This window comes from Scyliorhinus torazame, chromosome 21 (assembly GCF_047496885.1).
Source record: "Scyliorhinus torazame isolate Kashiwa2021f chromosome 21, sScyTor2.1, whole genome shotgun sequence".
Taxonomy (NCBI): Eukaryota; Metazoa; Chordata; class Chondrichthyes; order Carcharhiniformes; family Scyliorhinidae; genus Scyliorhinus; species Scyliorhinus torazame.
Genome location: NC_092727.1, coordinates 58,133,061 through 58,145,682, shown reverse-complemented (window position 1 = coordinate 58,145,682; position 12,622 = coordinate 58,133,061). Strand labels below are relative to the sequence as shown.

The following is a 12,622-nucleotide window of genomic DNA, read 5'->3' as shown; positions in this document are numbered from 1 at the left end:
AAAGAAAAACTAAAAGTACAAGGATGAAAGTCTCTATTTCAGATAGATGTCTTCCAGTTAGATTTTTCTTCAGTCTAGGGCACCAGTTGGATGATGTCTTTGCTTTCCGTCTGTAATGGTTCTCACTGTAGACTTATCAGGGTCTTGAGAATTCTCTGCAGACTCAGAAACAGCAGGCAGGAAATATTTGGGAGAGAGACAGCAGCACACAACTCCAAGTGGAGTAGGCCATTGTTTGGAGTCATATCTATAGCAAAGGGAGGTGGTTGAGGTTACTGCAGCCCAATCATCTCAGTCCTAGGGCATTGCTGCAGGAGTTCCTTAGGGCAATATCCTCAGTCCAGTCACCTTCACCTGCTTCATCAATTATGTTCCCTCCATCATGAAGTAAAAACTGGGGATGCTTGCTGTTAAGTTTAGAATGTTCCGTTCCATTTGTAATTCCTCAGCGAATGATCATATTTCCACATGCAGTGACACATGGGCAACATTCAGGCTTGGACTGTTCAGTGGTAAATACTGTTCAGGCCACGGTTCCAGGCAGTAAACATCTCCAAGAGTGTTTTTAACCACCATCCTTTGATATTTAGTGGCATTGCCATTGTCAAATTCCACACCATCAACATCCTAGGGATTGCCATTGACCGGAAGCTTTACTGGATCACCCACCTAATAGGCTGGGTATTCTAAGGCGAGTGGCTTGGCTCCTGTCTCCCCATACCTTTTCCACAAGGCACAAGCGTAATGGAATATTCTCAATTTGTCTTGGATGAATACAGCTTCAACAACATTTTGTAGGTCAAACATAGAGGGGAAATGACTACCGGTGGCGGCTATCAAGGAGTAAGTCGCACATTTGGTGGCTCCCGCTCTGGTCGGACCTTTGGACCTTTTCCCCTGATTTTCTACCGGACTTGAATTGTAAAACTGATGACAGAGGCAATTGTGTACTGAATTCCCACATCGGTGCATGGAGAGAAGGACTAGAAGTACTCGTAAAGGCAGAAACAAAAAGACAGAGAAGGCTTGGGCTGAAGCTGCAGCAGGAGACAGCATGGCGGAGGACCGGACATCTGGTTTGTCGACCCAGCGGTCAACGGAGCAGCTGATGCAAGTTATTCAGGAAGGCTTTGCTAAGCCGAAACGGGACTGCTTGGACCCGATAAAAGAGTCAATTGAGCGGCTGGAGCTTAGATTGGACGCCCAAGGTTGGGCGATCCAGAAGGTAGAGAAGGCGCTGGTTGAGCAGGAGGAACATCAAACTGCGGTGGAGTTGGAGATGGGGATGCTGAGAGACCAGCAGAAGGAGCTCCTGGAGAAGGTGGAGGACCTAGAGAATAGGTCCCGCCGGCAGAATTTGAGAATCGTTGGGCTCCCGGAGGGGTCCGAAGGAGCGGACGCTGGGGCATACATCGCAGACATGTTTGAGAAGCTGCTGGGGGATGGGGCATTCTCCCAGCCCTTGGAGGTGGACAGGGCTCACAGAGCATTCGCGAGGAAGCCGCAAATGGGCGATCCCCCCAAGGGCAATGGTGGTGTGATTCCACAGGTACTTGGATAAGGAGCGCATTCTAAAGTGGGCCAAGCAGACACGGAGCTGTAAATCCTGCAGGTTTACCAAGACCTGAGTGTGGAGGTGGCCAGGAGAAGAGCAGGCTTCAACCAGATTAGGTCCATCCTTTTTAAGAAAAAGGTGAAGTTCGGTCTGTTGTATCCGGCCCGTATCTGGGTCACGTACGAGGAACAGCACTTTTATTCCGAGTTGCCTGAAGACGCGCTGGACTTTGCGAAAAGGAAAGGACTGGTGGTGGACTGAGAACTTTTGAACTTTGCTGCAACGTTCTTGTTTTGTTTTTTTCTCTTTTTAAAAAAAAAAAAAGTTTTTCGTTTTGTGGAAGCTGTTTGTAATGCCTTTAGCATTGATTTGGGACTAGCAGTAGAGCTGAGTGAGTTAAGGTTTTCATTTGCACTGTTGGGGGATGGAGGTGTGCTTGTTTAGATCTTGTGTTTTTCTGTCAGGGCAATTGTGTGGGGATTGTTTGATGTTGGAGTATGTTTGCATGAGCGGGGGGGGGGGAGGGAACAATAGGTGGGAGACTATCCGGCGGCAAGGTTGGGGGTCACCAAGCTAGCTGGGCGGGCTAACTCACGAAAGCGCAGTGGGGGGTGTGCATGTGTTCGGTTTATTAAAGGGATTGGGTTACAGAGTGTTGTTACTGGGGGTGGAGGGGGGGTAAATGTTCTGCTGACGAGGGAGGGACTTGGGCTAAGGGACAGAGAGGAGGTTGGGAGCGGAGGCTGCCTGGGGGTGGACCGGTGGAGGCGCGGAGCGTGGGCTGGAGGCAGGCCCAAAAAAGGGGATGGCTGATTGGCGAGGGGGGGGGGGGGGGGGCAATGAGACCCCCAACTAGGCTGATCACCTGGAGTGTTCAAGGGTTAAATGGGCCGGTCAAGAGGGCACGTGTGTTCACGCATCTGAGGGGACTGAAGGCGGACGTGATAATGTTGCAGGAGCCGCACCTTAGAGTAACTGACCAGATTAGATTGAGGAAAGGCTGGGTCAGTCAGGTCTTTCACTCGGGACTAGATTCAAAGACTAGAGGGGTCGCGATCCTGATCAATAAGCGAGTTCCCGTACCAGCCTCCCCGAACAGGTGCCGGAATGTGGCGACTAGGGGCTTTTCACAGTAACTTCATTTGAAGCCTACTTGTGACAATAAGCTATTTTCATTTCATTTTCGGGATGTTTGAGGCGAGTACAATAGTCTCGGAAGTGGGAGGCCGGTACATTATGGTCAGTGGGAAGTTAGAGGGGGTGCAGGTGGTATTAGTAAATGTGTATGCGCCAAATTAGGATGATGTGGAGTTTATAAAGCGGATGCTGGGGAAGATACCGGACCTGGACTCGCACAGGTTGGTCATGGGAGGGGACTTCAACACAGTTATGGACCCTGGCTTGGACCGGTCAAGCTCTAAAACGGGCAGGGTGCCAGCTATGGCAAAGGAAATGAAAGGGTTCATGGAGCAGATTGGAGGGGGGGATCCATGGAGATTTGGGCAGCCGAGGGTGAAGGAGTTCTCCTTCTACTCACACGTGCATAAAGTGTACTCCCGGATTGATTTATTTATTTTGAGCAGGTCCTTGCTGGCTGGGGTGGTGGACACGGGGTACTCGGCGATTACAATCTCAGACCATGCTCCGCACTGGGTTGACCTGCAGGTTAGTAAAGACAGTAACCAGCGCCCGCACTGGAGGTTAGATGTAAGACTTTTGGCTGACGAAGGGGTGTGCGAGCGGCTGAGGAAATGTATTCAGAGCTACCTGCAGGTCAACGCCAAGGGGGAAATTTCAGCAGCGGTGGTCTGGGAAGCACTGAAGGCGGTGGTCAGAGGGGAGCTGATATCGGTACGGGCCCATAGGGAGAAGGTGGACAGGGCAGAGACGGACCGACTGGTAAAGGAGATACTACAGATCGATAGGAGGTATGCGGAGACCTCGGAGGCAGCGCTTTTAAGGGAACGGTGGAGGCCACAGGCGGAGTTCGGCTTGTTAACCACAGGGAGGGCGGTGGAGCAACTGAGAAAGGCGAGGGGGGTGATCTACGAGCATGGAGAGAAGGCCAGCAGAATGCTTGCACAGGAGCTTAGAAAGAGGGAGGCGGCCAGGGAGATAGGGAAAGTAAATGACGGAGATGGGAACCTGGCTGGAGATTCAGCAGGGGTGAATATGGCGTTTAGGGATTTCTACAGTAGGCTGTACAGGTCGGAACCCACTACGGGGCCGGAGGGGATGAGGCACTTCTTGGAGGGCTGAATTTCCCAAAGGTGTCGAGGGAGCTGGTAGAAGGGCTGGGTGCCCCGATCATGTTGGAAGAGATAGTGGAGGGTCTGAAGGCCATGCAGTCGAGTAAAGCCCCAGGGCCGGACAGGTACCCAGTTGAGTTTTATAAAGAGTTCTCTGGGATATTGGCCGTTAATGAGGATGTTCAACGAGGCAAGGGAAAGAGGGGTGCTGCCCCGACGATGTCACAGGCCACGATTTCGCTGATTCTGAAGCGGGACAAGAACCCGGAGCTGTGTGGGTCCTACAGGCCAATATCCCTGTTGAATGTGGATGCTAACTTGCTGGCCAAAATTTTGTCCTCCAGGATTGAGGATTGTGTTCCGGACATTATTGGGGAGGACCAGGCGGGGTTTGTTAGGCAGTTGGTGGCCAGTGTAAGAAGGTCGTTAAATGTGATCATGATGCCCCCAGAAGGTAGGGAGGTGGAGGTAGTGATCGCAATGAATGCAGAAAAGGCTTTTGATCGGGTAGAATAGGATTATCTGTGGGCGGTACTGGGACGGTTCGGATTTGGTCGGGGCTTTTACTGGGACGGTTCGGATTTGGGCGGGGCTTTATTGACTGGGTCAGGTTGCTGTGTCAGGCTCCTGTGGCAAGCATACGGATGTATAGGGCAACATCGGACTATTTTAGACTGCACCGGGGGACAAGACAGGGATGCCCCCTCTCTCCACTGTTGTTCGCGCTAGCTATAGAGCCGTTGGCAATTGCTCTGAGAGCCTCAAGGGGCTGGTCCGGGGTGGAGCACAGAGTCTCGCTCTATGCAGACGACCTGCTTCTGTATGTATCGGACCCAATAGAGGGGATGGAAGAAATCGTGAGGATTCTAGGGGAATTTGGCCGGTTTTCGGGTTATGAGCTAAATATGGGGAAAAGTGAGATGTTTGCGGTCCAGGCGAGGGGATAGGAGAGGTGATTGGGGGAGCTGCCGTTTAGATTAGTAGGGGGAAGCTTTAGGTACCTAGGCATTCAAGTGACCACTGGCTTCGTTTGGGCGGGCGAAGGTAATGTTTGAGCGGAGTCGGGGAGAGGGCGGGATGGCGCTGCCAAATTTCAGTAACTATTACTGGGAGGCGAATATAGCCATGATCAGGAAGTGGGTGGTGGGGTTGGGGTCGGCATGGGAGCATATGGAGGTGGCTCCATGCAAGGGCACCAGTCTGGGGGCGTTGGTAACTGTGCCTCTGCCGTTCCCGCTGGCACGGTACTCCACCAGCCCCATGGTGGTGGCGGCCCTGAGAGTCTGGGGGCAATGGAGGAGACGTGGGAGCAGAGGGAGCAGAGGGAATAATCACCGGTTTGCCCCGGGAAGTATAGATGGGGGGGTTCCGGATATGGCGGAGAGCAGGGATTGAGAGGATGGGGGATATGTTTATGGAGGGGAGCTTTCCGAATATGAGGGTGCTGGAGGAGAAGTTTGGGTTGGCGAGGGGAAACAAATGCAGGTATCTGCAGGTGTGGGACTTCCTACGTAAACAGGTGTCAACCTCCCCGCTCCTACCGCTGAGGGGGATTCAGGACAGGGTAGTTTCCAGGGGGTGGGTAGGAGAAGGGAGCGTCTCTGACATTTACAAGGAACTTATGGGGTCAGAGGAGACGCAGACCAAGGAGCTGAAGTGCAAGTGGGAGGAGGAGCTGGGAGGAGAGATAGAGGATGGTCTATGGGCGTTGAGTAGAGTCAACGCGTCCGCAACATGTGCCAGGCTCAGCCTGATACAGTTCAAGGTCGTTCAGCGGGCTCACGTGACAGTGGCCCGGATGAGCACATTCTTTGGGGTGGAAGACAGGTGTGCAAAATGTGTGGGAGGACCAGCGAACCATGTCCACATGTTCTGGACATGTCCGAAGCTTAGGGGATCTTGGCAGCAGTTTGCAGATGTCATGTCCATGGTGTTAAAAACAAGGGGGGCGCTGAGTCCAGAGGTGGCGACTTTCGGGGTGTCGGAAGACCCGGGAATCCAGGAGGAGAAAGAGGCAGACATTCTAGCCTTTGCTTCCCTGGTAGCCCGGAGACGGATACTATTAGCTTGGAGGGACTCAAAGCCCCCAAAGTCGGAGACCTGGCTTATCGGACATGGCTAGCTTTCGCTGTTTGGAGAAAATCAAGTTCGCCTTGAGAGGGTCACTGTTAGGGTTCACCCGGAGGTGGCAACCGTTCGTCGACTGCTTCGTGGAAAATTTATCGTCAGCAGAAGCAGGAGGGGTTAGTTTAGCTTAGAGTAGGGGGTTAATAAAGGTGGGACCTGTAAGGAAGGGAGATGGCGTTTGCACTATGTTTATAGTTTCATGTACATTGTTTATTTTGTTGTTGTTACAATACCAAAAATACCTCAATAAAATGTTTATTAAAAAACAACATAGAGGGGAAATATACCGTAAATTGCAAAACTCTTCGGAATATAGAAAGTCAGAGAGATCTGAGAGAACAGAGGTTTTGAGTATAGAAGCAGGGAAGTGTTGCTGCAATTGTACAGTGCCTTGGTGAGGCCACACTTGGAGTATTGTGTGCAGTTTTGGTCTCCTTCTCTGAAGAAGGATGTTCTTGCTCTCGAGGGAGTGCAGCGAAGGTTTACCAGACTGATTCCAGGGATGGCGGGACTGTCATATGAGGATAGATTGACTAGGTTGGGATTGTTCTCATTGGAGTTCAGAAGATTGAGGGGGGATCTCATAGAGACTTATAAAATTCTGACAGGACTAGACAAGGTAGATGCAGGGAAGATGTTACCAATGATTGGTGTATCCAGAACCAGGGGTCACAGACTGAGGATTCAGGGCAAACCATTTCGGACAGTGATAAGGAGACACTTCTTCACACAAAGAGTGGTGAGCCTGTGGAATTCATTACCACAGGAAGTAGTTGATGCTAAAACTTTGAATATATTCAAGAGGTGGCTGGATATAGCACTTGGGGAGAATGGGATCAAAGGTTATGGGGAGAAAGCAGGATTAGGCTATTGTTAGATGATCAGCCATGATTGTGATGACTGGCGGAGCAGGCTCGAAGGGCACAATGCCTCCTCCTGCTCCTACCTTCTATGTATCTGGGCATGCAGTTCCACAGATCTTTGAAGGTGGTAACACAAGTGGACAAGGTAGTCAAGAAAGCATGCGGAATGCTTGCCTTCATTGGAAGGGGCATCGAGTATAAAAACTGGCACGTCATGTGTTGTGGGCCAGCGTTAGAGAACCCCAAAGTGTATCATGGAGTTCACCTGACCCACAACAAGACCTTTATCAGAAGTACATCAGGTTAAAGTCACTACTGTTATTAGTTTTAAATCACCAGGATCGATTTACAGTCTTTAGATTACAGAGAGAGATTCACACACCTTCTGGCTGTGACTGCAGCTATCCAGCTCTGGAAATGAAACTAAAACACACCCTGCAGCAAACAGCCTAAAACAAAAGTAAAAGGCTGACAGACAGCCCAGCTCCACCCACTCTCTGACATCACTGCAGTAATAAACACCCATTTCTTAAAGGTACTCTCACATGACACATACTACAGTTGTATAGAACCATGGTACGGCCGCACTTGGAATATTACGCACAATTCTGGTTGCCACACTACCTGGAGGCTTTGGAGAGGGCGAAGAGGAGGTTTACCTGGCTGTTGTCTGGTCTGGAGGTTGTTGGCTATGTGGAGAGGCTGAATAGACTCTGACTGTTTTCATTAGAACCGCAGAGGTTGAGGGGTGACCTGATAGAGGTCTACAAGATTATGAGGGGCATGGATAGAGTGGAGGGGTCAGTCACCAGGGGCATAGGTTTAAAGTCCGTGGGGCAAAGTTTAGAGGAGATGTGCGAGGCAGTATTTTTACACAGAGGGTGGTGAATGCCTGGAACTCGTTGCCAGTGGAGGTTGTGGAAGCAGATACATTAACGGCATTCAAAAGGTATCTTGACAAACACATGGGTAGGATGGGTATAGAGGAATATAGCACAAGGAAGTGCTGAGGGCTTTGGCAAAGGTTGGTATCATGACCGGTACAGGCGTGGAGGGCCGAAGGGCCTGTTCCTGTGCTGTATTGTTCTTTGTTATCACTCGAGGGTTGACAATCCAGCACAAGGCAGCATGTTTAATTCGCATACCATTCACGTTATAAACATCCCTCCACCACAGGTGCATCGTGGCTGCAGAGTGCCATCTACAAAATGCCATGCAGAAACTTGCCAAGACTTCTCCATCAGTACCTTTCAAACCAGGTGGCCACATAAAAGATCAAAAGTGCCAGGCTCATGCAAATACTACCACTTCCAAGTTCTTCTCCCAAGTCACACACCATTCTGATTTGTAAATACTGCTGCATCGTGATGAAAACTCCATATCTATATTGTGAAACTTCCTATCTGACAAAAACATGGGAGTATCTTCACTACACAGACTTCTGTGGTTCAAAGAAGTAACAGCAAACAGGGATGGACACAATGCTGGCCTTGTCAGTGACTGAGTACATAAGAAAAAACAGATTACCCAACAATTACAGTGGAGTTGGATTACAATGCAGTTATCTTACCCTCTGGTTACAATTTTTATTTACACTTGTTAAATAGAATAGAATGTAGTACACTAGTTTGATCACCACACGATTGCACGGCAGTTAGATTAATCGTTCTGCTGACCCAGAATTGCAGAGTGACGGCAGTTATGAAAAGCAATTTACAGTGTAGCACATTAAAGTGTGTTGGCTTCTGTGTGATCTTTATCCGCTAGAATTGTATTACATCTTTGACTTACTGGTGAGTTGGGAAAGTTCCTACATATTTGTGTTAAGTACAGAGTGATTTGCTTCACATTTTTTAAACCCAAGCCGCTAATTTTTCCAATTAGTTATGTCCAACTCACTCAATTGTTAAAACTGGCATGAACAGACTGACAGTGTGTCAAACCTGAAAGGATCTTGTAACTTAATGTTTTTTGCCTTTAACGTGTACTTCGGATTGGAATATGTGTGTGGCTGCATTTAAACTGACTGTACCTCCCAGTTGGCTCATCAGTTCGGTTTCTACCATGCAGATAGTAGCTAAAGCAGGCAATCTGTTTCAGTTATTTCCCTGGCTCAAATGTTTGCACTCGGCATCAGCCGCAGCAATGTGTGGGTGAGAGCTCTCTGTTAATTCCTGTTCATCACTCTTGAATTCTGAGACTCTGATCTGTATAGTCCTGAAGTGAGGTTTAGTATTCAGAGTTTCTGAAGCTGAACAGTACCAATGGATGGCGCTGAGAAGAACCCTGCAACAGTTAGTGCAACAGCCCTCAGCTCAGACCTTCTGCACCTATTGCAAGGTGGTTATTGGGACTGCACCTTCATGTGTATAACTTGGTTAATATTTTACATTTTTAGGTGTACTCGGAAGGGCTAGGTAGCGGGCACCTTGATGATGTCAGTCAGGGAAGGGAACATTCCTGTTTCAGAAGAATCAGGGAACGCTGAACCTTCTCTGATTGCTTCATCTGAAAACAAATTTCGTAAGGTAATCCTGTCGAAAACCAGTGTTCAACTGTGGTCAATTTAATCAGCCTGGTTTCTTTAATTTGCAGTTTCAGTTGAAGGATATCTCAGTGCCAAATAAAAAACTTCACAATAGCCAATCTTTAGAATATTTGATTTTATGTATTCTTTCTGCTTCAATCAGACTTGTGGGTCAGGTGCAATATTTCAGCTGGAGAAAATACAGTTCATGTTTTCAAAAATGTTATTAGGACTTGTTTAAGTGGCAGCAAATCATTCTCAGACTTTGATCAGTGCTATTTTAAATGGCTGCCATTTAACCTCGTTTGCTAATGTTGTTGAATAGATGGATCTGCTCTTAGACCCAATAGAGGAATTGTTTTTGGAAAGTCAATAATTCTGCAGTTTAGCCAGTCAGGACTGGCTTATTGTATCACCTTAACAGGGCCTGATGTTTCTCATTAGAGTATTAGACATATATAAATGACATCAGATGAGAAGAATCAAAAAGAGAAAGAAAGAATTGTCTTAAAGTTTGATCATAATTTGTTCAGACTACTTGTTGAAAGCTTAAATATCCTGCTGAAAGGTGCAGGATGGTTAAATGAGAAGTGTGAAATTTGTAAATGGTATCGGAACAAGCCTCTCCATCCATAAACTTTCCATTGACATGTGACTTAGTGACCAAAGCTGTGGAACCAAAATCAATATTTTGATTCTCCATTTTGTCGAGCAGATTTAATCTTTTTGCAATAATACATAGTAAGAACCAAAGATTTATTAAAGACAAAATCAAGGAGGACCAGACTTGGGCCTTCACCAAAGTTTCGGGCTGGAAACGGAGGGGAATTGCCAATGACAAGTTGAGAGACACATGTGAAACCATGGAAATCCATGTTTGTGAATTCTGCAGTTGAAAGTGGATACTGGATGTAGTGAGCATTGAAATACTATACACAATTTTAGCTGATTAATCAGATGCTGCCTGACGTCCTGAGTATTTCCAGCATTTTCTGTCTTTAACATTTGAACTAATTTGTTCCAATACTTTCAAAGTGCAGTGCACAATTAAACAAGTTAGAGACTAACTCATTCATCACTCCTTGTGACCAGTACAATTTGTTGGGATTCATCATTATTTTCATTCTCTTCCTCAGAGTTTCATGTGTCATTTCAATGTCCTTGCCTGCCTCCTGTGGCATAATGACACTTCAGGTTATACTGAACCACTCATTAACTATTCCTTGGCATTACCGGGATTAATTCACTATTTTTTCTGTTCAAATTCTGTTTCCTGAAGTGATGGCAGATCTGCACAAGCAGCATTTATCGCTTCCTGCCTGTCTTTAACCTTTCCATTGTTTTCATTTTCTGGTAGTCATTAAGCCCTCTACTATTTGTGTCAATGGGGAAAGTCTGATTTGTTCCACAAAGGCAGAAGGACATGAAAGCTTCCCGAGGAACATTATCAAGGCAGCAATCTCCTGATCCAACAGGGTGGTCTCCTCCAAAAACAAAACACCAGTTACAACCATAACTTGTCCATATAAGACACACAATAGCACAATCCAAGGATTTAAATGCTTGTACTGGTCCAAGTAGTCCTAGTTTTTTTATACAATCTGTTAAAGTCCATGATATATCTCTACATTGTCATTCTATCTGTTTTCTATCAAATAATGAGCTTTATTGTCACAAGTAGGCTTACATTAACACTGCAATGAAGTTACTGTGAAACGCCCCTAGTCGCCACATTCCGGCGCCTGTTCGGGTACACTGAGGGAGAATTCAGAATGTCCAAATGACCTAATAGCATGTCTTTCGGGACTTGTGCGTGGAAACCGGAGCACCCAGAGGAAACCCACGCAGACACGAGAATATGCAGACTCCGCACAGACAGAGACCCAAGCCGGGAATCGAACCTAGGACCCTGGCGCTGTGAAGCAATAGTGCTAACCACTGTGCTAACGCACCGCCCATCAAATCTATCAAAGCTTCAACATATTTTAGAATCATAGAATCAATACAGTGCAGAAAGAGGCCCATCGGGTCTGCATCGACCCTCTGAAAGAGCACTTTACCTCGGCCCTCACCCTAACCCTGTAACCCCCCCCCCCCAAACATTTGGACACTATGGGGCAATTTAGCATGGCCAATCCACATTTGGACTGTGGGAAGAAACCAGAGTACCTGGAGGAAACCCATGTAGACACAGGGAGAATGTACAAACTCCACACAGTCACCAAGAGCCGGATTGAACCCGGGTCCTGGTGCTGTGAGGGAGTAGTGCTAACCACATGCCACCCTTTTGGAAACTTAAACCGATCCAGTGTAGACACAATGGCTAAATGGTCGCCTCCTGAGCGGCAACAATTCTGTGATCATTTTTCTTCTATATTTCATCTAAGAACTCCAATGGCATGCCCAAGCTTTAATCACTATCCAATTGTGAGGCATCCACCTCACAAATATACCTTACTTCTGAATTTACTTCTTTCAGGAAGCGACAACATCAATACCATATCTTGTTTCCTATTCGTTAGTGTTATGAACAATGTAGAATTTTGAAGTTGAGTCTATGTACATATAATATACATGTATGTTTGGGTTAAGAAAGTAAAAATTTAATTTCGTGAAAATAAGGTGTTTTTTTATGAACCATGGTGTCTGGATTGTGACAAAAAGGTTTCCGTTCTTTTCGGTTTGTTTGTATGTAAACATTTTTAATGAGGTCTTACAACCCCTGAAGTTAAAGAAAAGGGTTAAAAGCGGTTCAAAGTTCAGTGGTTCTGAGAAACAAAATAAAAAGTGGAAAAAGCTTAACTATTGCACAGCGACAGTGATCCAGTAACGCTCACACAAACAAAGTCAGAGTTGAGAGGGAGAGAGTCCAGGCTGTGTGTGTGACAGTGAGAGAAGATAGGAAATTTTAAGCTTTCTGAGAAGAAAAACTGCATGGCTATTTGGACAATAGTTAACAGAATAATGATTTATTGTGCTCCAAAGAGTGGTCAGTTTACTGGAGGTGCTACTGGAAACCTGAGCTTAGACCTCGTTTTCTCCACAGTTGAACAAGCAGACTTTACAGTGCAGTTTTTGAGTGTCTTGGGGAGATATAAGAATTGGGGGAGAAGCATCAAGTGAATGCTCAGACGTTCACAGGAAGAAAACCAATCGCAACTGTGCCAATGTCAAGCTAGTGGTATCTCATCACTGGTGCATGCGTCAGTAAAGATATTGCTGGAGTAAAGGAATAGTGGGTGTTGACTGGTGGTCTTGTTTGTATTGAGATCTTTCCAACCTATTTATCTTGTTTTAATAA

General features: G+C 47.0%; 1 protein-coding gene across 11 annotated transcripts in view; it reads left to right on the top strand.

Annotated features, from left to right (window-relative positions):
- LOC140398303 (rho GTPase-activating protein 32-like) overlaps window positions 1-12,622 on the top strand; it is a 792,529-nt gene that overhangs the window by 661,527 nt on the left and 118,380 nt on the right. The gene's annotated exons all lie outside the window — the stretch shown is intronic.